This window comes from Acinonyx jubatus, chromosome A2, assembly GCF_027475565.1.
Source record: "Acinonyx jubatus isolate Ajub_Pintada_27869175 chromosome A2, VMU_Ajub_asm_v1.0, whole genome shotgun sequence".
Taxonomy (NCBI): domain Eukaryota; kingdom Metazoa; phylum Chordata; class Mammalia; order Carnivora; family Felidae; genus Acinonyx; species Acinonyx jubatus.
Window position 1 is genome coordinate 135,598,672 of NC_069383.1, and position 27,438 is coordinate 135,626,109.

Genomic DNA, 27,438 nt, shown 5'->3' on the forward strand with positions numbered 1-27,438 from the left:
AAGGGAAGGCACTTGAGCCAGCTGTTAGCCTCTCGAGAATCAGCGCTGGGACATTTGTTGACAGAATTAGCAAAGAGAAGTTCTTATTTCTGCTGAGGTCACTAGTTGGATGAAATAGAGATTGGAGAGACTGGCAGGCATCATGCCACTGTTTTATGGACAACTTTACCAAAAATGGAGCCAGGCAAGAAGGAGGTGGAAGTTGGAGACAGCAAAAGTGAGATGGCATGAGATGCACCCCTGTATCAAACCATACCTGAGCCAGACCTACCTGCAGACTTCTCAGTTACAGGATCAGTAAATTCTTTCTCCCCACCTGCCCCCTCTTTTCCTGCCTTTATTTCCCTCCCTCTCTCAGTCTGGATGGGGCTCTTGTCACAATGATGTGCATTCTCAATTTCACTTCATATTTGGCCCCATCCTTCTCCAAATTATAGAAAGGTTGCATCTCTCTGTAGGCTCTGCAGCTCTATTCACACAATAGAAGCATAGGACTTTAGAACGACTGAAAGGCTAGCCGACAGCTCAAACAGAATCTCATTCTCCAGGGGGATGAGTTCTCCAAATTAATAAAACTATCCATGTCTACATTGTGGAACACAAACTCATTTTCCCAGGTTTATAAACCTCCAGATAGATACCCAACTCTATTAAAATACTGATGGCTCTTATGAAGCTGGGCTGAAAAGGGGAAAAACAGATGCCTTCTTATGTAATAAACTCATGTGGTCCTGGCGTCCCATTCATCATACTGGAGGTAGCACAAGGAACACTCAGGGTGTCAGAGAAATAAGGGGAACAGTGTTCCCCTTTCAAATCCCTATTCAAACAAAAATAGAAGAACAATAAGTCAAGTCTTCATTGTGTCTTTCTCGCCTTTCAGCGAGAGGATACAAAGCAAGTTAGAGTTGAAAAATGGTATAATTATCCTACCTTCATTGAGGAGAAAGGAAACTACACATAGCTTCCTAGGAGTCAGTGTCCCGTTGAGTATTTCTAATGAAATAACCATGGTTTTTGGGTAAGATGCCTTATTGCAAGTGGACTTTTATGCAAGCCCAGTGCTATTACTATATAGATTACTTTTAAAGTTCGGGGGTAATTGGCACACAGAAACTTTTTTAAAAAAGGAAAGGAGAAAGATTTTCCTTGGAAAATGATTGAATTTCGGGTTCCCTCTTTGGCTTCCTATCAGACATTAATTTCACTTGCTCTTCCGGTATATATTTATGGAACATCTCCCGCTTGCCATTCACAGTTCTGGGTGCTGGAGTACAGCAGAGGCCAGTGCAGTCAAGACCAGTGTCCCCATGAAATTCACTTTCTAGTTGGAGACACATCCAAAACAGGTAAGCCTATATATAGTCACAAATGGAAGTGTAAGGTAACTGGAGAGAGAGTAAGTGCTTTGATAAATATGGTGTAAAGGCAGCATCATTGGTGGGGGGTGGCATCTTTGGATAGGTGATTTAGTGAGGCCTCAGTGAGGAAGTGAGAGAGGAGAGGGCCAGGCCGAGGAACCGCAGGTGGAAGTTTCCAGATTTAGCAAACAAAAATATAGGACACACCCAGTAAAATTTGAATTCCAGGTAAACAGCAACTGATTTTTTTTTAATCCTCCTGATAGTGAAAGAGCTTTTTAAATCTAGGAACCGCCCCAAAGCATAAATACTCAGAAGTAAGCCCAGGCTCTGTGTAATCAAGGATTGGAGTTTGGGGGTGGGAGGAAGTGAAGGGATGTGAGGTTGAAAATGGAGGCAATCAAGGTAGAAGGCTAGGGTTTGGGTCCTCATGTGATGGAAAGCCACTGAGGGGTTTTATGCGATGAGTGGCCTAACACGACTTGCAGTTTTAAGTGATGGCCCAGTGGGCTGCAGGGTGAAGATCACGGTGTGGGGGAACGCAGAGGCAGGAGACTGTGGCTCTGGTCCAGCTGTGAGATGGCGGGCTCTCACTTTCATGTGAGAGCAGAAGACCAGAGGGGTGAACTGCCACCGTCAGGGTTGCAGTTGCAAGTGCTGGAAAGTGACTGGCTATCTTTAGCACCAAAGAGAGCTGCGGGGGTGGGAGAGGCATGTATTTGGAGGCTGAAGAAACAACTCTGTGGATGCTCAAGAACTGAAGAAACGTGGGCAGCAGGAACCAGCCCAGGCCATGCTGTGAAAACGCAGGAGCCAGCCCCATGCCTCGGCCTTTCAAAGCTGCATCCTCTGCCTTGCCACCTCCCTGTGAGTATGTCTGCACTGTTCCTACATCTCCATATCATTCCCTTAAGATTCTCGGGCCCCGCGGCCCCTGGCTGGCTCAGTTTGTTAATCAGCTGACTTTGGCTCAGGTCATGATCTTGCGGTTCGTGGGTTCAAGCCCCGCGTCGGGCTGTGCTGACAGCTCGGTGCCTGGAGCCTGCTTCGGATTCTGTATCTCCCTCTCTCTCTGTGCCTCCCCTGCTCATGCTCTGTCTCTCTCTGTCTCTCAACAATAAATAAATGTTTAAAAAAAAAAAAAAGATTCTCGGGCCCTGGCAGGATCATCTGAATGGCCAGTCCCAGTCACGGGCTCATGCCCAGGCTGCCAGGGACAGGGAGAGGGACTCTGCCTCCTTTGAGTTCTATAATCGGAGGCTGGGGGATCTGCTTCCCACCATGATTTAGACTAATAATTCACTCCAAGTAGGAACGATGCTCAAACTGGGCAGTTCAAAAATGGCCAAAATCCATGGATGTTTTGCTGTTGAAGATCAAGAAAATACCAAAACATCATAATTCCTAGAACTGTCTATAATTTATTTAAAAACAAAGATCAGAAAAATTTAGATGAATATTGTTAACAAAGCTAAATTCAGCACTTATGTCCAAAAGTTCCTCCAGTGTGAGTAGAGAAGGGAAAAAACAAGACTTCTTAGTAGCATGGATTTAAAAAAAAAAAAAAAAAGGATGGGGATTTTAATGGCTGGTAGGAATACTCGGAGTCAACAGTGAGCTGTGGCTGCCAAAACAGCATAAATCCCCATGGAAATAAAACCAAAGGGGATTAAGAACCTAGGACAGAAAACATATTTAAAGCTCTTGTCCGATTCACGATAGATTCAGGTATTTTTCCAGAGTTTATTTTCATGGCTGAAATGAATGATCTTAATGTTATGACTATTACCAAGTCCCCAGTCATTCTGAGATCGTGACACTAAAGAATGAAGTTGAAAATTTGCGAGGATTAACATTTTAGGCAGAAAGATCTGGATGGGGCAAGTGGCTTAACCTAAGTGTTAGGCTAAAAGACGTTGACAGTAGACTCAAACTGATACAGTTATTGTAAGATTTACAAGAGATAATACATGGAAGTTAGTGCCTAGTGCCTAGCACGTGTAAGTGTTCAATAAATGTCAGTTATCACTTTCCCAAAGAATGTTTCGTAGCCTCCAAGAGTAGCCATTGTGTCTCAGAATGGGACACACATAGGCCAACTGATAGATATTCATGAGTTGAAATATCTGCTTACACTCATCTCGAGGAAAAGGAGACTTGAAAACAAACACATACACAAAGCAAAGAACCTGCATGAACCAATGCAACGCATTTCTCATCTCAGTAGAGGGTCTTTTTTGCATTGACTCAAAATCCCCATTTCTGTGATTTGAACCACAATGGGCAGAAACTCCACAAGCATTCATACTGAGTGTAGGCACTGTGTGGATGTCCTGCAGTGGCATTGACCATGGCTCTGACTCACGCGTCACGTATTTCCACCCAGACTTCATACCTGACCTTTCCAGCCAGCTACCTACAAATCTAAAACCAAATAATCGTAAATAAAATTTACAATCCTCTCTTACGTGTTCTACTAACACCCCATTTTATGGGGGTGTTAAAGGACAAGGTGGAAAAATGATAGCTAAAATTTTAGGCAACAAGAAATATTTTACAGAGGGGAGCTTCACCCTGTTACATCAAACTAGAATATTGATGGCATAATTTATCATATTCATTGACTGTCATCTGTATCATTTATATATTCTGCTTGATACTTTATAAAAATATTTCATACCAATCCTTAACATTTTTAAGAGTTGGACAATGCTTGTCTTATTCGTCTCGCATTTCAATTTTTCATAAAAGAGAAAATCAGTAGGCCAACTGGAGAGGAAGGCAGGAGACAAGTTTTTTGAGCTTGGGAGCGGCGGGAATTCACAGGGAATATAAAAACAACGTGCATTAAATTCTAGGCCAGAGCTCCATAAAGTATATACATTTTCCTGAAAAAAGAAAGCAATTTTAATAAGCCACAAGCAAGGGCATGCTTGACTTGGCTATATTTTCTGTGGCCTATCATGTAAACCATCTTTAATATCGAGTTTCTTTTTATCTCCTACATTCAGCCAGGGCGTATACTCTTCTCTGCAGGGCACTTTGATTGAGTCAATAAATTGAATTTCCAGCATTAGTAAAGAGCAGTCAGAAATCATATCTAGGAAAGACTATATTCATTCCCATTCAGCTCTAAATCAGAGATTCATCAGGAAGAAGCTGATTTGTTCTCTTTTATTTAATACTGTTTCCAGTGAGAAGTAAGGCATTTTCATGAGTTCAGTTTATCCCTGAACCACAGATTCCCTCCGTTGTTTTGGTCATTGGCTTCTTAATGACGACCTTTTTGTCCTGACTACAATGATTTCTCTCATAATGGATTCATTTACTCATTGATCCGTTCAGTGCAGATTTCAGAGTAAAATTGTGATAGAGGGGCACCTGGGTGGCTCAGTCATTTGAGCATCTGACTTCAGCTCAGGTCGCTATCACAGCTTATGAGTTCAAGCCCCACCTCGGGCTCTGTGCTGACAGCTCAGTGCCTGGAACCTGCTTCAGATTCTGTGCCTCCCTCTCTCTCTGTCCCTCCCCTGCTTGCACTCTGTCTCTCAAAAATAAATAAACATTTAAAAAATAATTCTAAAAAAAGGTTGTGATAGAGACTATGCTGTATTGCTGGAGAGGTTCTCTAGTGGTTCTTAAACAGTGAATTTTTTTTAATTAAAAATTATAGTTATGATTTCATCCCTGCTTGACCTGAATATTCTCGTTGCTTTAAACAAGAGTAGCTCCATGGACTGGGGTCCTGAAGTTATGTTTCTAGTGTAAACTCTTACATTACTTTCCCCTAGGACCTTAGATAAATCAAGCGGTCTATCTAGACTTGAATACCTTCATCTCTAAAATAAATAAGTGGGATAAAATGTTCTCTAAATTCTCTTATCCTTTAAAACATCAAATCAGTTTGTTTTTGTGATACAAATTCCTTATATTTATAGGACTTGTCCAAGACCTCCCAGACTAGGGGAGTGAAAAGGAGAAATTAAAATATAAGCCTCCTCATATTCTCTGCCAAGCCAGAGGCAATATCCTGATTAGGGAACTGATTAAAAACAACCCACTGACATAAGCTTTTAGTGAGGAAAGTGTTCTGTTCCCTTGTTTGTTTGTTGAGTTAGGTTGAACTAATTGACACTATATAAATATTGAGAGATTTTATAAAACATATGGGTTCATGGCTTCTCTTGCAAAATAAGAAAGTCTAGCAGTACTGACTTACATTCTCCTGTGTCAGTAATTGACTGGAGATAATTAGGAGTTATCCCCTCAAGTGATTGACTTACTCAAGTTTGCTGCAGTCCTCACTCTTGTCTCATATACAGGCTTTTCCTCCTTTATGTTACTTGCCTTGTCTATAAGGTAATGTGTCTGCAAACCATATACAAAACCGTAAATGTATACGTGAGTTTGTGTGTGGCCTGAATGTGTGGGAGTGAAGAGGAAAGGAATATACTTTCATATAGGATTCACAACCATATCTAAAATAAGAGAACAGGGCAAAAATCATTGATAGATTTAATCCCCATCTCAAAAGCAATTAGAGTTTTCGACTTAACATCTACTTAACATCATTCACTTTAGCAGAACAGAAATGGAAATGCCACTCAGAACTTAGTTATCGCTTCAATTACTCACCAACATTAGCTTTGTGGATATTTCCCCTTTGTTTTGTCCAATCCAGTAGACAATAGGTGTAAAAATACTTAGAGATAAAACTTGCAGTACAAGCGTAGAAAGCTTGATTGTGAGAAATGATAGACTTCTCATTGTTAGAGACGGTTTTCTTTAGTGCCCATCATTTTGTGAAAGGATCACACAGTGAAGGTGGATCATTTTCAGTCTCTGCAGCACTTTGAACTCAGAGTATCTTGCTACCAGCTCAGGTTGGTTAATTAAAGAAGGAAATAAGGGAAATGTTCTCATCTCATTGTTGTCTGTATTTTGTTCTTTTTAAGTGTGAGGCATTTTCTTTATAGTTTTACTTAGTATTTCACTCCTGGTTGATTGCAGTATAATTTAGTTTTTATCTCTTTCAGTCTTCTATTTTTCTTTTTCTCAACGGCAGATAAAGTAGTTAATTAAATGTTTATATTACAGATAGAGAATTCGTATAAGAGAAGAAATCACTTTCTTCTCATTTGAAAATTCACATGTTCCCTCTGGACATGTTTCTTCATTGTTCACATTAAAAAGTAATCATTAGTTGCACCTTATTCTTCTTTCCTTACATTGTTTGACTTCTTGCAGAAAAAGAAAAAAAATATTTCCCCATCACCACTCCTAATATCCCAGTAATGTTTAGTCTTTCCTGTCCTTGAGTTGCCTGAAGGAATTAAGATAAACTGATTAAAATATTATCAGTTAACAGACTTTTTAAAAAAAAATCAGTTAACAGTCTTCAACAATCTGTTTGAAGCAAAGAATCTAAAAAAGGCATAAATTGAGCAGATCTCTTTTCCAATCAAGAACATTTTTCCTTTAAGGCAGAGAAATACCCTTCCATCCATGTGAAGATCAGTCATTTGAATTCAGTGCAACCTTTCCCAAGATTATGATGTCTACTCCGGTGCTGAGAATTTCTACAAATGTTATGCCAGGTCTTAAAATATCCCTGGTCTTTCCTCTGACAGCTTGTTGTTCTGTACCATTTACTGCTTTCAAACAGTATTTTTTTAAAGAGATGGCAGTTTTTCTGAGGAAACATGACAGTATATATAAGACTTTCTCCCCCTTATCCATAGATAAGAAAAGTATCATTTGGAGATTGAGTTTCTTCCTCTAGCATCTGAAAGATGAGTTGCTCACAATTTGCAATTATGTGGCTCAAGACAAAAATTTCATAGATATAGCAGTTAAAGCTGACTGGAGAAAAGTCATCGGTGACATTTCATGAAAAGATGCAGAATTCAACATGAAAGCAATATAAGGACACTGGGAAAAATTTTAGAAAGCACCACTGTTTCTTTTCAACCTTTGTGGGATAATCCTTTCCTGTATATCAGTTTGTTTGTTCTTCCCTTCATTATCATAAGGAAGAATTTTTTTTTCTGGAGCAGATCAAGATTTGCTGTCAATGGGGGGGGGGGGGGGAATGTGTTCTCAAGCTTTTGGTTCGTATGGATTCCTGTCCATCATTCTGGTCTTTAAATTCAGGGGATGCATCTTTTCAAGATAGAAGTAGAAAGAAAAGAAGGCAAATTATCAAAACAATAACAACAAAGTTCATCAAGATAATCAATATAAATAAAATGCATTAGAAAAATAAACAAATAAGCAAAATCAATGTGATTTCCAGAATACTAAGTATCTAGAGTTTTATTTGACGCAAAGGACCTATGTTCAGGCCTAATTTTTATAATATTGTTTCTAATTATTTAATGACATTAACTTTTTTCTCCTGTATTCAACAAGTTAGATTTTATAAGTGAATTTTTTTAAAGTATGCTTTTTAATATAATTTTGACTATCCCCATTGATTTTATTTCCAAAACCATCAAGTATTTATCTTTTTTTTTTTTTTTTAAGTGGCAATGATGGCAAGGTCAGTATGACTGCAAAATATATTCCCTTAACCTCTTCCTTTTGTGATTCTCCAGCTAATTCGTCTTTTTTTCTTCATTTAAAAAATTCAGCTTTATTGAAGTACATTTGACATACAAAATTGTAAGATATTTAGTGCACATTATGGTGACTGGATATATATATATATATATATACACACACACACACATAGCCTAAGATTCCCTCCCCCATCTAATTAACATATCCTTCACCTTACATATTTATTTATTTATTTATTTTATTTTTGCGTGAGAACATTTACGTTCTACTCTCATAGCTGATTTCAATGATATAATACAGGGTTACCAGCAAGTCACATGTTTTTGTTTTTTTTTTTAATATTTATTTATTTTTGAGAGAGAGAAAAACACAGTGTGATCTGGGGAGGGGCAGAGCGAGAGGGAGACACAGAATCTGAAGCAGGCTCCAGGCTCTGAGTTATCAGCACAGAGCTCGAGGCAGGCTCAAACTTACGAACTGTGAGATCATGACCTGAACTGAAGTTGGACTCTTAACCGGCTGAGCCACCCAGGGGTCCCAAGTCACCATGTTTTACATTAGGTCCTCAGAGCCTGTTGATCTTAACTGAAAGTTTGTACCTTTGGCCAATTTCTCCCTGTCTCTACCCCTGCCTGTCCAGCCCCTGGCAATTACTTTTCTACTCTCTGTTCCTGTAGTTTGACCCTTTTTTTTTTCTTTTCAGATTCCGCTTATAAGTAATACCAGGTTTATTTCACAAGACCCATGCATATTGGCACAAATGTGGAATTTTCTTCTTTCTTATGGGTGAATAATCTTTCTCTGTATATATTACCACTTCTTTATCCATTCATCTGTAAATGTTTATGATCTTAATGGGGACATATTTAGTTTTTTTCTTTTTTGATTCAGAAGATAATATTTGGAAATAATCTTTGGAATTTGATTGATACAGACCATCAACCCATATAGCTGAGAACAGACTCTATTTTGGTCTGTGTATGAATCAGATACACTGACTAATAGACAAGCCTCCAGCTCTGTTAGTACCAACTTTTCTGATCCCTCTGAGTTCCTCTATATCTGTCTGCCTTCCTTCTAATTTTCCTTCCTTCTTTTTCTTTTCCTTTCTTCGTTTAACCAGTGCTTATTGAGCACCTATTGTGGACCAAGGTGTGAACAAAATAAAATCTTTACATCCCTGGAGCTTACTGTCCACTATAGAGGGAGACATAAAATAAGTAAGTTTTTAAAAAAATTTATTTTAGAGAGATAGCGCAGATAGGCGAGAGAGGCAGAGAGAGAGAGAGAGAGAGAGAGAGAGAGAGAGAGAGAGAGAGAATCTTCAGCAGGCTCCACACTCAGCGTGGAGGCCGACCCGGGGCTGGATCCCATGACCCTGATCATGACCTGAGCCAAAATCAAGAGTCAGACAGATGCTCAACTGACTAAACCACCCAGGCATGCCATAAATAATATTTTTATGATGGCAGGTTAAAAATGTGATTTTTTTAATTTAATTTTTTTTTTTAGTTTTTATTTATTTATTTGAGAGAAAGAGAGAGAAGGAGCAGCGGGGGGGGGGGGGGGGCGCAGAGAGGGAGACAGAGGATTGGAAGAGAGCTCTGTGCTGACAGCAGAGAGCCCAGTGCAGGGCTCAAACTCATGAACCACGAGATCATGAACTGAGCTGAAGTCAGATGCTTAACTGTCTGAGCCACCCAGGCACCCCAATGTGATTTTTTTTTAAAGTTGGAGCTCAATGTTAATGAATGATAGGGGCTGCTAGTCAAATAACTTATGGAAGACTTCATCTTGTTCATGAAAACAAGCAAGAGAAAAATAGGTATTGATATCACAGTATTAAAAAATACGAAGAAAAAACTTCATCTAAAACTGTACAAATTTTATAATATAAATCATTAATTATATATTACATAAAATTATATATAATTATATATTATATGGATTACATAAAATTATATAAAATGTCAAGATGAGGGAGAACATATTGTAAACAGTGTAGAAAAGTATCTCAAAGCGTCTTTTCCATGAATATCAATCCAGACAAAATTATAAATGGTATATGTTCAACAGTTCATCTACCAAACATAGCAGCCTATTTTGCCTCAGACAGTGTTCAAGGCCCCAGAAATACAGCCAACTAAACTAAGCTCTTTGCTTTGATGCATGGTTACTACATGCAGCTGCTCATGCTGTGCACTGCACAATTCTCAGGGACACATTCACATAGACAATGATGTGCACCCACTGGGGTTGTGCATCACAGCAGCTATGCTCTAATTGTAGCATACATTCTAGTAAGCGGGGGGACAAAACCTAAACAAACAATATCACTGTAAGTGCTCTGAGGAAAAAAATAAAATAAGGGGAAAGAAAATATTTAGGAAAGCTATTTGAGATTTTGTGGTCTGAGCACGCATCCCTTATAGGGTAATACTCAAGAGGAAATCATGAGGCTATCCGAAGGTAGAGGCAGCACTCCGGGGAGAAGGTGCAGATATTCTTGGGGAGAGGGTATATTGAAGGACTGTCCAAGAGTCCAGTGTGGCTCAGCCAGAGTGAGGAGAAACAAGGTGGGAGGAGAGACAGAGGGAGACATAACGGGAAGCTGCGTCATTCAAGTCCTTGAGGCCAGTGTAATAACTTTGGTTTTTACTTTGAGAAAGTTAGAAAGCCATTCTTAGTCTTTGAACAAAGGAGTGATTTGATCCGACTCATTATTTATCACAGTCATTTTGGCTTCTGTTTTAACAAAACCTTCAGAGGGGCCAAGGGCAGAAACCAGGAGACCATGGCAATAGGAACCCTACGACACATGATCATAGCTTGGGGCACAGGACAAGAGGAGGGATGGTAAGCAGGTGGACTCTCATGTAATTTGAAGGGACAGTAGGATTTGCTAGTGGATTACAGGTGGGGCATTAAAAAAGGGAGAGGGGTCAAAAATGCCTTAAGATTTTTATTCTGAGCAACTGAAAAAATGGAATATCATTCACTGAGAGAAGGAGAGGAAATCACGAGTTCTGATTTCCATGTGTTCTGATTGAGATGCCTGTTAGAAATGCAGGTGGACACATGTCAAGGAAGCAGCTGGACACGTGAATATGGAATTCAGAGGAGATGTTGGTATTGGAGATAGAATTTGGAAGTTGTTGATAGGTAGTTAATATAAAGCTTTGAAGCTAATCCGGATCGTCTAGAGTAACTGTTCCCACTCCCTGGCTATACCATTGGGATCACCTTGGGAGTTTTCAGAAAATACTGAGGACTGAGCCACAACCTGACTAATTAAATCAAAACCTCTGGCATGACAACAAGTCATGAATATTTTTAAAAAGCTTTCCAGGTGATTCTTGGGATTAAGAACCATTGACCTAAGAAGTCAGAAGAGATGAAGGGACATGTAGGAACTACTCCTTGGAAGACTCAAGAGCTCATAAGTCAGGAAGATGAAGAGAAGGAAACAAAGAGAACAGTGACATTGGTGAGTAAGATGTAGACCAGTGGTCGGAAAACTTTATTTGTAAAGCAAGTGGGGTCGGGGGCAGATAGCAAGTGTTTTTGGCTTTGTGGGCCACACACACTCAGGTGCTGTTACAAAAGTCTGCTGTTACAGCCTGAAAGAAGCCTTAGTGCATAAAAGAATGAACGTGGCTGTGTTCCAATAAAATTTTGTTTACAAAAGCAGTTGGTGGGGCCACACGTAACCCATAGACTGTAGTTTGCCAGCCTCTCATGTACAGCCTCACACGTTTAGTCTTGGTGGTCTCCTGGTCAGGCCACAATAGTGGGCTGATGAGGTGAGAATCAGCAAGGAACCCATGAGTTGTGTGTGTCCTGTCTTCAGCGACATTTATGAAAATATCAAAGCCATTGGAGGGCCGGTCGCTGGAGCACGTAGAGTTCCTTGAATAGTTAATTTTTTTTTTTTTATTGAATCACTTGTGCTTAATAGAAAGCTCATAGGTCCGGGTCAGTAATAGGTGTGGGTTTTTATAATTTCACCACCGCCTTTTTAAAGTAGTGTATAAGAAAATGAGAAAATGTACAATCTAAAGCAAATCCATTTAATGCCTTGGTTAGTGTATTCCCTTTAATGTTGAGTGTGGTGCTGTTCCAACGGGGGTGAGGGTGCATCATTCTCTCAAGAGATCCTGTTCGGTGTTACCCTGGAGAAGTTTTATTATTCTTCTCACTGCACTGGTTAAAATGAGGCACAATGTACTTTCTCTTTACGGGCTGCCCCACACACAAAGGGTAAAAGTATATTATGAATGTTAAAACTAGAAACGCCTTGGAAAATTATGAGGCACCTGCTGAAAATACAACTTCCCATACAAGGAAAAAAATCACAAAAACAGTTCTATGGAGACCCACATTTTTGTTTTCACTGGGCCAGCATCAAGATCATAATGATAATTGTAACAATTTACAGTTTCATAGGACTGTAATTCACATACCCCAAAGAGTAGCTCTACTCCATCTGGGGCCCCCCTCTTGCAATGAAAAATCTCTGGACTTAACATAATAAACTGTACAGGATGACTTTGAAAAGTACAAAGAAGAGGGCGGGCTGCCCAAGGACCTTGGGAATTGAAGAATAACATATCACTGAGTTCCTTGGACTCCCTTGTTGGCTTCTCTACATCCATACATCAGAGCCTTCAGCTCTGAACTACCAAATATTACAGACAAAAAACTCCAATAAAAGCCTATTCTCCTAACCAAAGGACCAGGAAAAGAGCAGACTAGCAATAGAAAACCTTTGGGTAATGACCACCCTATGCTAACCAAACACCAACAGAGCAAATGCACCCTCTCCAAAGTCACCCCCTTTCAGGGTTTAAAGCAAAGTCAGGGAGCTGAATGCCCCTCTAAGCAGCAAAGCAGCACTCTGATTCACTGGGCCCAAGTTGATGTCCATGGGGCCAAGGAGGAAGCTGATTTTCTGTCCCTTTCCTGGCCTGGTAGAAGCAGGCAGCTCTCAAATTCTCCTGTCAGCGGGTCACATCACCCCATGCAAGGACCTTGGTTCTCATTGCTATCATCACCATGGATTAGTTTTGCCTGGTTTCGAGCTTCGTATAAATGGAACTGTACAGTGAGTGTTCTTTGTGTATGGCTTCTTTTATGTAACAAAACATTAATTTTTTTTAATGTTTATTCATTTTTGAGAGACAGACACAGAGTGTGAATGGGGGAGGGGCAGGGAGAGGAGACACAGAATCCGAAGCGGGCTCCAGGCTCTGAGCTGTCAGCACAGAGCCTTGATGTGGGGCTCAAACTCAAGAACCGTGAGATCATGACCTGAGCCAAAGTTGGATGCTTAACTGACTGAGCCACCCCAGCACCCCAACAAAACATTTTAAGACTTATTCAAGTAGTTGTATGTATCAGTAGTTAGCTCCTTTTTTATTAGTGAATAGTGTTCTATCATGTGGTTAGACACAATTTGCTTATTCATTCTTCTGTTGATGGACATTTGCGTTGTTTCCTGTTTGGAGCTGTTATTAACAGCTATTATGAACATTCTTGTACAATCTTTGTATGGGCATAACTGATTTTGATTTGATCATATGGATGACATTCCAGGTAAATATCAATCTCCTGGTGCCTTCATCTACTTAAGCCATGTCTTCTAGCTAAATTAACCAGATAATTATTAAATTTTAACTCACTTCATGCTTTTAAAATCAAGCTCAGTAGGGAGAAAAAGAATGGGGGAATTGGGTGGTATGAACACAGTGTGACTAAGAGACATTTCAGTTCAGGGGCGCCTGAGTGGCTCAGTCAGTTGAGCGTCTGGCTCTTGACTTCAGCTCAGGTCATGATCTCACAGTTTGTGGGATCAAGCTCCACATTGGGCTTTGTGCTGACCATGCAGAACCTGCTTGGGATTCTCTGTCCCTCTTTCTCTGCCCCTCTCACACACTCATGCTCTCTCTTTCTCAAAATAAATAAATAAACTTAATAGAATACATTTCAGCTCAGAGTGACTATATATAGATTTATATTTCATTTATTCAACCCACTTATTGAATCCAATTAAGTAGCAACACTTGGGATGCATTGAGTGCCATCTTTGCTACTGATGCACTCCCAGCCAAGTCACTTGATAGCATAAAGGTTTTAAAAGATTTAATTTGAAGGAGTTGGGGGATTAGGGGGACATCTTACTGAATGCTTCGTCTTCATATATTATTTTTTCATGAACCTTTTCTAAAACTGGAAGTGATGAAATTTCATACTGCACAAGGAAACTAGTAAGCTTTTAAGATCAACAAACCTAAGGGAATGATAAGAATTTAAATGGTCTCCATTCCTTTTTTTTTTTTTTTAAGTGGTCTCCATTCTTGAGAAAGTGCAAGGTGATGTTACATGATGGGTAGAATGTCAATTCATCATTTATGGGCAATTCCTAAGGTATTCCATTCTCCCATCCATGAAAGAAACAGAGAAAGAGAGTAATAGGCAAGTCATTTTCCCAACAGATCCAATGACATAGAGAATCTATTCTTCCTAACGATTTAGAAGCCTACCGCGCCTTACCATAATATAACCAAGGCCACCCATTGCAGTTAGATGAGAAAATGGGAAAGCAAGATGTTTTCTTTTTAAATAATTTTTTTAAAGTTTTTTATTTATTTTTGAGACAGAGCATGAGCAGGGGAGGGGCAGAGAGAGAGGGACACACAGAATCCGAAGCAGGCTCCAGGCTCTGAGCCGTCAGCACAGAGCCTGACGCGGGGCTTGAACTCACAGACTGTGAGATCATGACCTGAGCTGAAGTCGGATGCTTAACCGACTGAGCCACCCAGGAGCCCCGAAAGCAAGATGTTTTGATTTGTAAGTGCCAGTTTATACTTGGAAAACTATATTTCCAAGTAGAAATTGGGATGCCTAGAACCTGTGATCCAAGAGAGGGGGAAAGGCTATTAAATAACGTATCAGGAAAGTGAACCCCTTTAATAGCATGATCCCAGTTTCTATCTTCATCCATAATTTTTAGTTTCATCCCTGCACCCCTCCCTTTCCTAGGGACCCATTAAGCTTCAGTGTGGCTAATGCCCTAGATTCAGAGTTTACCTGGCATTTCTCTGAAAGCCTTGGTAAACACTCATCTATAATGGTGATGTAGGTCCTGCAGAAGAGACAAAGGGCCTCCTGTTAGATGCTGCTAAGTGCTCATCATTATTATTAAGAGAGACATGGTTCAGCTCTAAGAGTCCTACAGAAAGGAACCTAAGCACATCAGGCAGCATTTGTAAAGCGTTTACACTGATTAGGCTGATTCTCAAGGGAACATTAAAGGCGGAACTTGAATTATCTGTTTCTGAGGAAGTCTGTGGACTCAAGTCCCCAGTTGCTTTCTTCTGACCTTCACGATATGCTTTTCTATTGATATTATGAATCTCCATGTGGTAAGTTCACTTGAAGCACAATAAAGTCTTGATCAACTAAATTAAAAATTGACGTTGCTTCCCTCTCCTGCATTCTGCAAATTGCCTTTTGCCCATTAACCCAGTAATGGTTTCCCTTTCAGTTTCCATGACTTTGCAGGTTTTGGTATCTCTCTGAGCCCTCTCTCCATTCTACTTGTATGTTCTGCATCTGGACTGTCACCTTCACAGTGAGTTTTGCTTATTTGTTTGGTAGAAAGAAAATTCTCCAATTGTCTCAGCGGAGAAGGTATCCCATATCAGATAGGTGTATGGATGGCATTCCTTCGCGTGTAAAGCCCTTAGGTACCACTGTGCCACAACATCTTAGAATACCCATGACAATCATTTGAAATCACGTGAACATTTTTAATCTTCCCATTGAGGAATTACATGGTAGTGAGTCCTCTGGACTCCCATGTTGGTCATAGATGCTATAACTGGTTCTTCCTTTGTTTTTTTTTCTTTTGTTGTTGTTGTTTTCAAGTTTATTTTGAGAGACAGAGGCCACGTGAGTGGGAGGGGGGCAGAGACAGGAAAAAAGAGAGAATCTCAAGCAGGCTCCACGCTGCCAGCTGTATAGAGCCTGATGCGGGGCTCGGAACTCACAAAACCGTGAGATCATGACCTGAGCTGAACCAAGAGTTGGGTGCTTAACTGACTGAGCCACACATGTGCCCCACTTGTTCTCCCTTCGAAATCTCGTGTACCAATGATGTTTCCAGTTACTACAATAGGATATCTGTTAAACCTCTTTTCTAAGTCAAATGTTGTTTAAAGGTCATTATGCAGCCATTCCAGCCTGAAGGAATCTCATTCTTCCTTCTTCTTTATAATCTCTAACAATGGATAGACTGGTGCAAACTTGAACCTGAATCTAGAATGCAGAGAACCCCAAATATTACTGTCCTTTCCCCCCTAAAGGTGACCTTGAGACTGGGACCGGCACAGTTCCTGAAGATTAGCTCATGACCATGTGTTTGTTTGATTCTAGGTTTTCTGACCAAGCCTGAACTGGTAACTGGCCCTGTTTTACCTATTGATTCTTTCAGATAGAAATTTTATTTCTACCAGGTCTCAATTACTACTGAGCAATTTACAAAATAAATATGATACATGGCACCATGAGGTTTACATTGTGGTGAAAGAAAAAATGAGAAAGAAAAAGAATAAATCTATAATATACCACTGGAGAGTGGTATGTGCTATGAGAAAAATAAACAGGGTGACCTGGTTGAAGGTACAGTCCCCTACTGTAGATATAGTCAGAGACGATCATGGGCTGTTTCAAGAAGTAAGTATAAGGGAAAACACTGTACAAATAGGCATTTCATTGTTATTTTATTGACGTCATCTGATTTTAGGGCACGTACCAAACACAGTTATTAGGAAACAGATGGCACATTTAAGTGATGGTATTGAAGAGAGTTTAATGAGGGATTACAAAGCTGTGGGTAGGATTAAAAGAAATTGAAAAGGGCTAGTGATGGTCCCTCTACCACGTTTAGGCATGGAGGCCCAAGGAGAGGGAGGAGTTTTTGGAAGTTGGAATGTGTTGTTATAGTTGTAAGAGAGATGCTCAGCAGAGGCTGTGGTTTAAAAACAACAAAACAAACAAACAAACAAACAAAACCCAGCTAGATCATGTCTCATCAGAAATACACACCCCCAAATCATTCTCTTCCTGTTTTCTAACCTCTCCCATTGCCCCATAATTAGTGGAACCCAATCAGAAGCCAAGGGGCAGGGGATCCTAATGCTGTATGCACAGGGACCAGCCTCCCAAGGTGCAAAGCCCAGTGGAGAAGGATGGAAATGTGTACAGAGGGCCAAAGGAAAATAGCCATTATGAGATATAAAGAGCTGGGTTGATGTTGCTGCTGCTGATGATCTGCCATTGTTGAAACATCAATTAAGGGAAATAGTCACATAAAGGATGCAGGAAATCAATACACAACTAATGTCCCACCATAAAACTGTCCTAGGCAGGCAGGAGTTTCATGACGTAGGACCACCAAGACTGTCTGCCTTACAAAAAGATACAATAGTCTTTGTAACTCAACAACCAGCAAATGAAGTGTCATCCTATAGCAAATCCTGTTATAATGAGATCGTACGCTGCAATATTTTTAAAAAATCAAGGCGTCTTGACACTTATAACAAGAGGACACCAACTTATTTCAGTGACTGTGACATTCAAGATGACCAGCTTTTGGTAGTTTAAGCTCTGGTTTGTCCTGAATAAAACCAAAATTGCCTTTTGGCTGGTCTTGCATAAATTTGGATTTCAGGTAATAAGTGACAAGATGAATTTTCCTTTCTAATCAAGTCACTTGTCATCCTTCCATCCACCTTCCATTACTTGTGCTGTCTTTAGTGTTCAAGATCTATCTCTATTTATATACCAAATTATGGAAAACTATATAAGGGATAGAACGGAATTTTCTTGGTGTTTTTTCGTATCCTCTCAATTTCAAAGTCATACATGTATGGCTTATTTCACTTCAAACCAACTCCACATATTAGCAAACATTTATTGAGTGTCTATTCTGTTTAGACAAAAACCGCATATGCTAAAATTACCTATGAATTCACCTTACTCATCCAATGTGTACCATACTGTATTGTGACTTTTGTGTTTACAGCCCTATAGCAGTTTACCTATATTCTCTTTACTCAATATTACTCCATGACTAACAATAAGCACTTGATTTTTTTTCCCTTGAGGATATTGATATTATTATATCAAGACCTATTTGCCTGGCCACTCCAGCAGGCTTACTTATATCCACTGATTGTTTAAAATAACAAGTGTAGTGGTGACATTGCACACTAGCCTGCAAGTTGGGTTTGCCTGTGTTATGACTCCACTGTGCTGCGCCAGGCACCGGGGAGACACCTGAGATGATCCTAGTGCACTTGCCAAATTCAAGGGCATCCTTGAATGTGGGAGGAAGCCTCATGGGGGAGAAGCGTAATGAAAGCACAAGGGAGAAGTCAGTGAATGTCTTAAGTAGAGCAGAGGAAGGGGTTAAATCTGAGGGCTCTTTGAAGGGCTAATGGGAGCAGAAGGCATTTGAGCAGGGACTGAAGAGAGAGGATTTCAAGGGGACTAGGATTTCAGAGGTATTCAGGGCAAGTGAAGATGTTGGAAGTTGCTACAGCAAGGGTGGAGAAGCAAGCCTGCTGCGGTGGCAAGAGTAAGGCCAAGAGGGTAAAGCAAATATGGATGTGAAGCCCCGCTCTGCCTCTATGTGACCTTGGGCATTTCACTCATGAGATGCCATGGCCTCATTCTTTGAATTGGGAAAATAGCACTGTCTCATAGGAGGGTTGTGAGGCTTAGATGAGCTGAGGTGTTCATTGAATACTAATACCCTTCCTCCATACTTCACTTTTGTTCTGAAATCACCTCTAAAGAAGGCAAAAGAAGCATTTGAGTACTGATTCTCAAAATACATAGTAGCAGTTAATATGTACATTGAGTGTTTAATATATGCCAGATGCTGAGTTAAACATTCTGTAGGCATCCTCTCTCTGAGTTGTGTTCTCTCATCCTGCCCATTTTGCAGATGAGGAAGTGGGCTTCAAGAGGGGAGATAAACGCCCCAAGACTAGCAGGTGGTAGAGCATGAATTTTCAGCCAGGTGGTATGGCTCCAAGGCACATGTTCTTAAATGCTGCACTAAAGTAGGCCCTGTTGAAGTTCACTCATTAATTCAGCACAAACTCGCTGAACATATAGTATGTGTCAGGACTGCCACCAAAACAAAGAGACAAAGGCTTCATGAGGCTCTGGTCTGTAGAGGAAGAAGGCCAATAAACAAGTGAATTGTATAATATTTGGAAGATGGTAAGTGCCACAGAGCAAGAAAAAGCATGACTGTCAGTAGGGAGTACGGTGGGAGGTGACAGTGTTTAAACATGGTGGTCCTTCGAGGAGGGCACTTGTTGGGATGAGCACTGGGTGTTGTGTGGAAGCCAATTTGACGATAAGTTATATTGAAACAAAATAAACATGGCGGTCTTAGGAAGAGCTACAGAGCAAAGGTGGCATTGAGCAAAGACTTGAAGGAAGTGAAGCAGGGCCCTTAAGGGTTATCTGGGGGTCAACAAATGAAAGTACCTTGGGATCGGAGCAAGCTGTGTTACAGAAACAGCAAGGAGGTCAATGTAGCTGGGGTGGACCGAGTGAGGAAGGGAGCAGCTGGCCACAGCTTGTAAGGCCCTGTGGGCCTGTAAGGACTTTGGCTTTCCTAAGAATGAGCTGGGAGCCATGGGTGCATTTGAGGCAGATGAATGGCTTCGTATATTATAAAAGTATCCATGGCCCATGTTTTTGAGGCAGGTGGATGAGCATACAGGCTGCGACAGCCACCCAGGCAAAATGAAGATGGTGTCAATGGCTGAGCAGTAGCAGGAGTGACAGGTGGTCACATCCAGACACACTGTGAAGGTGGAGCTGACAGGGTTTGCTGAGGCATTAAAATTAGGGTATGAGAGAAAAGTGGAGGCTACGAGGAAGCCCGGGCTTCGTTAGCTTCCATAGGCAGATGGTTCTATGGCTCCCCGCTCACCACATTTTCTCTCTCACTAACCAGCGCACTACACGAGGAAAAGGAAACCACTCTTCTAGGTCTTTCACATTTGGGGTAATAACCCGGTGACTGTGAAAATAAGGCTCAGAGGAACACAGGTGTGCCTGTGCAGAGTGTCCATAGTGCCCATGAAGTTGGGGGTTTTTGCTGCTGTTGGCTCCAGTACAACAATAGACTCCTTTTCCAGGCTCCCTAACACACACAAAACTGTTTAGTCTGGGAGGGAATGGGAGTCCCTGGCAGAACGTGGAATATCTATCTCGGGAGTTCTGCTACCTGTTTTGCTCTAATGACTAATTTTTTTTTAAGCTGCAGAAAATATAAAGGCATACCAATTCAGCACAAGTTTCCCTCTGCATCTGGGAAAAAGCTATTTCCTTGCACCTAATTTCTCCTTTTCCCTCTCTACCCAAATACATGTATTTTGTCCTTGAGAAGACGCCTGGGGTTTTGAATACATGAACATGTGACCACACACCTAAGTGTGATCCTTAGCAACCACCACAAATCAAACAGGAGTGATGCCGTGTTTGGACCAGATCTGATTTCATAGAGATCATCAAGTAAGAGCATCTATCTATCTATCTATCTATCTATCTATCTATCTATCATCTATCGAGACAGAGAGAGAGAGAGAGAGAGAGAGAGTCTGGTTCTCCCATTTACCTGCTGTGTGACCTAGGCCACATTAAAGAGGAACTAGGAAAGCTCCTTCCCTTAACTCTGTCATGGGGACATTGACAACACCAACCTCTTAGGGTTTTTATGAAGCGTGAAGTAAAGCATAGAAGTCCCTAACTTAGGGCCTGCCACATAGAAAGTCCTCAATAAATATTGTCTGCTGTTTTATTATGAGTCTGATTATATGTGTAATAAGCTTAATTAAGTGCTTGCAATAAAGTAGATGCCCAATAAATGTTAACCCATGTCCCTTCTCTCTCAGTAAAATCGGGTTCCAAGTCTTCCCAAACTGGAGCAGATTATAATGATACGTGGAGGGAGTTGCCCAGTGGTACCAGACAGCTCAAGAAGTTTCAGGGCTGAGTGGCAGTGAGGATGATGAGCAGTGGACATGTTCTGGGACATAAGATGAGCACCGCCTGGTGACTGATCAGAACTGAAAAGTGAGTGCACATACCTTCTCTTCTTTCCGCCCAAGAGCCAAGCGCTTCTGCACATTGCAGCAGCTGTTGCCGTAATAATGCTACCTAGTAAACAGCAATGAAACCTCAATGGCATGTAATAAAAGTTAATTTTTGCTTGTTGACTGTACTCAGCAGTCAGGTAGCCCTGCTGGACTGGGCCAGGCCGGGAGAACCTCAGCTAGACTTGCTCATGCATATGCAGGCAGGGCCTTCTGGGGCCTGGCCAGTCAGGGCTGGCTGGGTGTTGACAGGAACGATGACATGCTAGGGCCCCCATCTCCTCATCCCGCAGACTGGACTTGTTTGCCAGGTGCAGTAGGGTTCCCAAGAGAGAAAACAGAAGCACACGGGCCCCTCGAGGCCTCGGCACGGAGCTGGCACACTGTCTCTTCTATCACTTTCTATTTGCCAGAGTTCGTTGTTGACAAGCACTGGCCACGCAATGGGCATGAAGACAAGGGAGAGGAGGTATGAAGAACTAAGGACAACTCTGCATTCAATTTGCCACATGCATTAACTTATGTAAGTCAGTGCCTGCATGGAGGGGAAAGGGTGTCCACACTCCAGTCCCCTATTACGCATATCTGGGTCATCTGTTGCAAATTTCCGGAAGATTGACTGTTGACCGTAAGAGTTACTTATGTCCTTTCTAAGGATTGAAAAATTAAGTTTCCAGCTACTTGAATGCAGCGTCCCTGTCTCACCTCCACCATCATCTCCGAGAACCCCACCCTGCAGAGGTAAACTTAAAAAGTTGTATGTAGGTGACATTGTTGTAAATTGATCCTGTTTCCTCAGAGACCTGTTTTTTGTGTTCTCGTCACTGCTGATTGATCATGGCAAGATCTGTGAGTCTCGGCTATCTTGTAACTCTCAGCTCCCAGATCTCGCCGGTCCAAGCCTCTCTGACAAGCTGATTTATAATGATTTGTAAATAAACACTTCCATTTATTGGAGGTGTTTATTTGTAAAGCAACTCAGTGTCACATCCTTGCTGAAGTCATTTGTCTGCCTTGGAAAGGAAGATTTAAAAAAAAAAATGGAGACATCCTTGGGTATATTTGTAGGTAGAATCAGGATTGAGAGTCTGAGCAGTGTTTCCACTGAGATTTCACCTAGAATCACAAGTGTCATTCTTAAACCTACAGACTACACTCAGTGATTAAGTGACTGACTGAACAGTCCCTTAAGTGAGTGTGAAGAAACTACCCTCCAAGTAGACCAGCAAGCTTACTCCTTATAAACTATAATTTTAGGGCTTATGGAAAATACATCCAACCATCTGCTCAGTGATCGCACAAATTTACAGCACACAAAGGCTCTGATTACATAAGGCTTAAATTGCAAATATCTTTGTTGGGTCTACCGCAGGAACTTGCATTCATAGTAATGATACACTATGATGAGATAGGAAAATGATAGATAGACTGATACTTATTTACTTATTTGTTTATTCATCAGCTATACTCTGAGTATGTACTGTGCGATCAGGTTTTTTTTCCCTCTTTGTCTTTTCTTTTGTAAATTCTTCCTTTCTTCCTTGTTGCCTTTCTTTCTTTCTTCTTTCCTTTTCATTTTTTTTTTCTTTTCACTCCAAAGTGTCATTATGATGTTAGTCCAAAGCTCAATACAGAACTCTCCTCAGAAAAGACAAAGCAAAGGTGGCCTCCTGTGAGCACCTTAGGTCTAAGGTTCTAAAGGGCTTTTATTCTGATGCTTTGACATCATGGGACTTCGTTCACTCAGAAGAGATTGTCCCTCCCAAAGTTAGCTAATTCCTTCAGAAAGCAAACAACTTCTTCAAGAGTGTACCTTTCATATGCAAACCAACCAATGCAGAGTCCATATTCCACACTCACCTCCTTTGTCTAGCTTATGCTGTAACCCAATAGCCACTAGCCCTAATCACCCCAGAGCTAGAAGCTGGAGGACTAAGTCAGCCTCTTTGCTGCAGAATCCACTGAAATTACTCTAATTTGGCCAATCCTAAAGCTGTTTACGTGCCTCACAAGTTCCTTCCTGCAGAAACCACAATGGGGGCTCTTGCCATGTTTCCCCCTGGCTCCCTCTACCTCCTGACTAATGCTGCTGTTTCCCCATGTAGCCCTTCATGGAGTGATGTGCTTCCTACTTCTAGGTAACTGTGAGTACCACAAATTCTTCCTTCATGACCATCATTTCCATGGTTGCATATATTACCATATTTGATTAAAACAAATCCCAGATGTCTTTTTGAAACACCTAAACACTTGGAATCAAATGATTGGTGAGAAATGTTTTCTTGTCCATTTCCCAGACCTCTTTCCCAGGCCCACCAGTGAATGAGGTCTGACCACTACTATACAAAAAAAAGTGAATCCAAAGGATACCTACCAGGGACAAGAAAAGTAGCCAAGCATTTTCCCCAAAAATACATGCAGATGGCCAACAGATGCATGAAAAGATGTTCCATGTCATTAATCGTCAGGGAATGCAAATCAAAACCCTGATGAGAAATCACCTCACACCTGTTAGAATGGCTAAACTTGAAAAGATAAGAAACAACAAATGTTGGTGAGGATGTGGAGAAAAAGGAACCCTGATGCACTGTTGGTGGGAAGGTAAACTGCGGCAGCCATGGAAAACTGTATGGAGGTTGCTCAAAAAATTTAAAATAGAAATATCACATGATCCAGTAGTTTCACTATTGGATATTTACCAAGAGAAAAAGAAAACAGTAACTCAAAAAGGTATATGCACCTCTATGTTTATTGCAGCATTATTTACAACAGCCAATGTGTGGAAACAGCCCAAGTGTCCATCATTAAACAAATGGCTAAGGGAGATGTGGGGTAAATATACAATGGAATATTACGCAGCCATAATAAAGGATAAGATTGTGCCATTTGAGACAGCATGGATGGACCTAGAGAATATTAGGCTTAGTGAAATAAGTCAGACTGAGAAAAACAAATACCTTATGATTTCATTCATAAATAAAATCTAAAAAAAATGAATAAACAAACAAAAAGCAGAAGCAGAACTGTGAATACCAAGATCCGACTGATGGTTCCGGGGGGGTGGGCGGTGGCAGGCTGGACAAAATGGGTGAAGGGAAGAGGGAGATACAGGCCTCCAGTTAGAGAATGAGTGAGACACCGGAATAAAAGGCACAGCATAAGGAATATAGTCAATGATACTGTAATAACGAGGGAACAGGGCAGATGGCAGCTATACTTGTGGTGAACAGAGCATATAATGCCTAAACTTGTCAAATCACTAAGTTGTACACCTGTTAAAGAGAGAGAGAGAGAGAGAGAGAGAGAGAAAGTGAGACATCCTTAGTGCCTAGCCCCTGAGCTGCCGAAGCTTCCTGACACAGGAGAGAAAGAGAGAGCCCACGCCACCATGTCAGACGTGAAGCAGACATGAGCTGAGTGTCAGTTCACATTCTCTCTCCAGTAAAATGCTCAGAGACAGAAAGTTGAACAAGACAGGTCCCTGTCCTGGAAAGGGTCACCTGCTGGTGTGGGGGGAGATAACTGCTGTAAACATGTAGACAGCTGTTAGTGAAGCTTTGGGGACAGGTGGAATTTGCACGAGGTCTTGAAGGATATGTAGAAGTTTACTAGAAGGTGGTCAGGTTGGGGATCTTAAGTAGAGGAATGTTATTTTCTTTGCAAAAATAAAAAGGGTGAGAAAGGATATGTAGAGTTTGTCTTCAGAATCTTGACAGTGTTTCTGTGGTTTTGCATTTCTCCTTAGTTGGTATTTTCTCCATTAGCCACTTTACCTAGTCAGCAAATCCCAGGAGCAGAATCATGGAGTTGCAGCTTGTCACTCTCAGGAGAGAAATCATCCCAGGGGATTGTGAGTTTGTAGGCACAGACCTGGGGCCTCCCTCCTCTTTAGAGCCCAGTCTTTGTCTCCAGAGGCTGGGGGTGGGGGTAGGCAAGGTAGGGGGAGAAGGCAGGTGGTTTGCATGTGTCTGGCCCTTTAGGAGCCCCTTGAAATAATACCAAAGAGAGAGAAATGAGCTGGTGAGTTGAATTTTTAGCAGCAGATTTACACTCTATCAATACTGCACTTTATTCCTCAGCAAACTATTATGTACCCAACTCAAAGCATTGGGAAATGAGGGTGAAGCCAGGGGGTGGCACTCCCAAGGGGCCATCCATTAAGCACAGGGATCATATTTTTCCAGTGACCCAGACCTTTGACATTCACTGAGGCCCACCAGTTCCCAGACTCCAAAGGTTTGCAAAATGTAGCCTTCTAAAAAAACGTAAGGCACTCCATTACTTTCAAATTGCTCTGCTTTGTCCAGACCCAAACTGTATTCATTTCCAAAGGAAATGACTCTTGAGAATCTGAAGAGCCTCAATTATTGTAAATCACTCTGCAAGACAAGCACAAAATTAATCAGGGCTCCTGTGTTTGGCGTCAGTCAGGCATGCAGCAGAGAATGCCATAAATAAAAACACCAAGTTCGACTGTTGCCCAAAACCTCAGGGAAGTCTGTTTTCAATAGGGTAAAATAAAGCCATACCGCATACTCACCACACTCTACTGTGTGAGGGGACAAACCAGAAAATGTCTCAAATATATAAGTAAATAAAGCCCCGATTAGCAAGAAGTAGCTCCTTTACTACTAACCCACCAGCAGAGATACTGATTTTCTTAAAATGTTAAAATAACGTATCTTTATTTCCCACTATTGGCTCAGCAGTGTTTCCAGCTAGACAATATTCAGGGTTTAAGGCCTTTTCATAGTCATGACTGCCAATAGGGGTCCTTTGATCCTTTTGCAATTTGCTAGCCATTGTTTCCTCGTTTGATGTTGGGGAATCTGAGGTTGTTCTAAGTGAGGAAATCTCAGAGATCTCCTTTGCAGAGGAGAAACACACACACACACACACACACACACACACACACACACACACACACGGTAAATCATCATCCTGAGCCTTTACCAAGTATCCAAGTATCCATACCCAGATAAAAGCGTTACATGGCAACTCTTGAATTGTCACACTGAGAGAAGGACTTTTTGTTGCCCCCATTTTATACATGAGAAACCTAGAGAGGCTAAATGAGCTGTTCAGGATGATGTGGTCGTAAGGGGAGGAGCAGAGACTCAGGCCAGGTTCCACTGGCCTGCAGACCTCTCTCCTACGGCCTAACTCCAGCAGGTGGAAGGACTGGGTTACAATGAGTGGTGAGGCAGGATGAGGACCTAGCCTTCCCAACACCCTTTAGTTTCCCTTTTTCATAAGGTTGCCTAATAGGGTCACAGGACAAGAACGTAAGTCCTTTACTTTGAGTTCACCCCAGATTATGAGCTTCTTGGAGAAGACACTACATTCCTTCCAGTTGTATGCCCAATGCCTACTATCGTCAGGCCTTAGGTTATTGATCAATTAGTTTTTGTTGAATGAGAGAATAAGGGAATTCAACCAAAAGTTATGTTCCCTTCGGCAGTTTTCAAATTTCAGGGGAACAACACATTGCTGCCAATTTCTAGAGATAAAAGTTGCAGATACACTTTGGTTTCCAGAAACATCTATGTATTCACTTAAAAAGCAGAGTCATTCCAAAGTGTCATCACTGGTCCACCCACCCTAACATGTACATTAGACATCAAGTGGGCAAAGGAGCTCAGGGTAATTATAGGGCTGTCCTGACAAGATGCTTGAATGTAGATGAGATTCACCTCCATTAGTGACACCTTCCTGGCCCTTGTCTCAGACACAATTCACTTGAGAGAAAGAGGGGAGAGCTATAGCCAAAAATACTAACATGGCAAAATGTATTCGAAGATGTTTCTTATCTCCCAAGGAAAACTACATGTAAAAAATACTTAGATGTTGGGGTGCATGGGTGGCTCAGTCAGTTGAGCTCCTGACTTGATTTTGGCTCAGGTCACGGTTGTGGGATTGAGCCCCATATCAGGCTCTGTGCTAAGCCTGGAGCCTGCTTAAGATTCTTTCTCTCTCCCTCTGCCCCTTCCTCACTTATGCTCTCTCTTTCTCAAAACAAAAAACAAAAACAAACAAACAAATAAAAACTTAGATGCAAAATTGATTGTTCAACAGGTAGCTTTCAAAAAATTCTCTGTAATTTCACATACTGTCCATTTTGTTTCTTTTTGAAATCCTAGTCACCCAATCCTCAAACATATGTTTTATCAGACTAGTTAGGTATCATTTCCCTTACTTGGATTTGTAGATATACTTATATAGTAGGGCTATTTTTGGAAAAAGGTGATCGGGGTGGGGGAGTTAAGAACAGGACAACTGAAATCAGACTGTTGAGGTTCAAATCTCTGCCCTGCCTCCTACCAACTGAGGGA

The 27,438-nt window shown here is 41.2% G+C and overlaps 1 long non-coding RNA gene across 13 annotated transcripts in view; it reads left to right on the forward strand.

Annotated features, from left to right (window-relative positions):
* The window catches only part of LOC106968858 (uncharacterized), a 109,466-nt gene that overhangs the window by 24,964 nt on the left and 57,064 nt on the right, over positions 1 to 27,438 (forward strand). For 9 of the 13 annotated variants that reach the window (XR_008297089.1, XR_008297086.1, XR_008297083.1 and 6 more), the window contains 4 exons: positions 1,259 to 1,349; positions 20,398 to 20,525; positions 20,906 to 21,086; positions 21,520 to 21,847. This is a non-coding gene — a long non-coding RNA (uncharacterized LOC106968858). The remainder of the gene's footprint in view (positions 1 to 1,258; positions 1,350 to 20,397; positions 20,526 to 20,905; positions 21,087 to 21,519; positions 21,848 to 27,438) is intronic. The other 4 variants (XR_008297091.1, XR_008297092.1, XR_008297090.1 and 1 more) reach the window with 2 other exon arrangements.